Genomic DNA, 2652 nt, shown 5'->3' on the forward strand with positions numbered 1-2652 from the left:
TCTATCTAAATCAAAATTGTACCAAATTTGGTACCATTTAGTACTTTTCGTACACATAAGTATGAATTTCCAAAACTACCCCCATATCTCAATCGTACACTTCAACGGTAATCTAAATTCCAAATTTCAGGTTTTTAGCTCTATCCGTTCACCCAAATCCAAATTGTACCAAATTTAGTACCATTTAATACTACTCGTACACATAAGTACGAGCTTCCAAAATCATTTCCTTATATCAACACCACTTCCCAACCTTGATTCCCATGCCAAATATGAAGATTATAGCTATATCCGCTCAAAATATACAATTGGTACCAAATTTAGTAACTTTTCGTACAAAAACCCTTTGGTACATCTTTCTAACTCTCCATCAGTTACCCTCATTCCAAATTTCAGAATTCTAGCTCTTCCCGTTTGCCTAATACAAATGGTACCATATTTAGTACCTTTTAGTACTTTTCGTACCCTTCTAGGTCGAATTTCCAAAAACCCAGCCTTATCTCACCCCTACACACCGACAGCAACCCACAGTCAAAATTTCAGCATTCTAGCTTCAGCGGTTTCTTCTGGGCGATGATATGTCAGTCACTCAGTCACTCACTGAGCTCTTTTATATATATAGATATCATGAAAATATCATTATCAAGTTTGCTCAAAAAACATGGAAATATTTCCCAAATTTTTGATGACATTTTCTTCTTTTTTTGAGTTAATACATGAAAGTAATATGAAAAGTGTCAAAAGAAGAAAAATTCTACACAACAGAGTTTCAGAATAAACCATATATTAAGGTATACTATTTTCTTAAGAAAATTATATTACAAATTTATAAATTTTTGGATGAAATTATTTGTTTTAATTTTTGACTGTTAATTTCAAATAATTCTATAGTGGATCAAAATCTAACAAAATTTCACTATGAGTCTCTGAATAAAAGAAATCTGTAACCATAACATATAACATTCTTAAGCCCCAATTTACATTAGGCGAGTTTACTTGCGGCAAGTCTCTGTTTGTAGGAGAGACACGTAAGGGGAATGGAAATGAAAAAAATTGCTCGTACCAGCAATTCCTTTTATTTTTTCGAAGTTGATATTGTTTTCATTGTTTTGAAAAGAAGACTTGCCGGAACAGAATTGCTTGTGTTGACGCAAGAGACAATTTTAAAATGGAACGAGAGAAATTGCCGCAAGGAAAATGGCTTAATGTAAATCGGGACTAAAATCCCTTGTTTTTTATATAGGGTTTATGCCATATTTTACAATTTATATCCAGATTGTCGTTGTGATTTGACACTATAAATATCTTATTTGGTGTACGAACAAAACACACTATGTGGTCCAATTTCGATGTAAATTTCAATGTGTGTTGGTATTTGGTGTAGGAATAAATTTAACAATTTACATACATATATCGAAATCTGTTCAGATTTAGATATAGCTCACATATACATTTTCAGCCGATTTCATGCACTTGATGCACCAAACAAATCTATGTCTGTTCGATTTTGATGAAATTCGGAGTGTATTGAGGAATTCGGTCTAGAAAAAAAATGTCAAATTAAATTGAAATCGGTTCAAATCGGTCTTTTTTATTTTTTTTTCTTTTTTCTTTATAGTTTCAAAATTTCAAAATTTTTTTATTTGAAATTTTGAAAAATATGCAGAATCCGATCTTTACTTATGACCATAATACTCTTTTTCCATAGTTTGGGGGTAGACAATTATTTTTATCCAAAGATAAAGATGTTCTTTGAAGTCCAGATTTTCAATGCGGCTTTGAAACCTCCATAGAAATCATAGTCATTTATACCTTTCGCCTAAAGGCCTCCAAGGGCGTCGGTGGTGTAATGGTCAGCATAGTTGCCTTCCAAGCAGTTGATCCGGGTTCGATTCCCGGCCGACGCAGAAGTCTTTTTATCACTTAATTTATACATTTTTTTAACACTTGTTTGACAATTATAATTGTTTTTTTTTAATATTTATTTTCATTCAAATATAGTAAACCTTTTAATAAAAATATTACAAAAATAAAAAGGGACTATTTCATTTTTTAAATAGGGTTGTAATAAATTTGAAAAGATTTACAAGTTTTATATAAATATTAGGCCATGTTTATATTATAGCCTTTTGCAGGGTTAACCTTCTTAATGAGGATTTATTTGACGTATACTCAAAGGAATTGACATTTGAAACCCAGTGGGTTTGTTAAATCCGGTTATATATAAACGTACTATAACATATATTATAAAAAATTAGGGGTTGTAATTTGCATTCTCCATTTTTATCATGTTTGCGTGAGAGAGTATTTTCTCGCAAATGTGTTACGCACACGTCATCAGCTGCGGTGTCCGAGTGGTTAAGGAGATGGACTTGAAATCCATTGGGTTCTACCCGCACAGGTTCGAATCCTGTCCGCAGCGAATTGTGTTTTTTTTTTCAATATCGGAATCAACTATGAAAAAATAATCCACGGGCACAAAAAATATGCTTTAAACATCCACGGCGTCGAAAAACATTCTTTAAAACATCCACGGACTCGCAAAATATTCTTAAAAAATCCACGGTCTTCAATAGTATTCATTACAAGAAAAAAAAAACACGTGCTCGAAAAATATTCTTTAAGAAATAAACGGTCTCGAAAAATATTCTT

The 2652-nt window shown here is 32.1% G+C and overlaps 2 non-coding genes across 2 annotated transcripts; both read left to right on the forward strand.

Annotated features, from left to right (window-relative positions):
• The first annotated feature begins 1835 nt into the window (after window positions 1–1835).
• TRNAG-UCC (transfer RNA glycine (anticodon UCC)) lies at window positions 1836–1907 on the forward strand. The gene has a single exon. It is a non-coding gene; the product is annotated as a tRNA-Gly (tRNA).
• A 433-nt stretch (window positions 1908–2340) lies between these two features.
• TRNAS-UGA (transfer RNA serine (anticodon UGA)) lies at window positions 2341–2422 on the forward strand. The gene has a single exon. It is a non-coding gene; the product is annotated as a tRNA-Ser (tRNA).
• Window positions 2423–2652: the final 230 nt, after the last annotated feature.

This window comes from Musca autumnalis, unplaced genomic scaffold (assembly GCF_047663935.1).
Source record: "Musca autumnalis isolate F117 unplaced genomic scaffold, ASM4766393v1 scaffold_2, whole genome shotgun sequence".
Lineage (NCBI taxonomy): Eukaryota > Metazoa > Arthropoda > Insecta > Diptera > Muscidae > Musca > Musca autumnalis.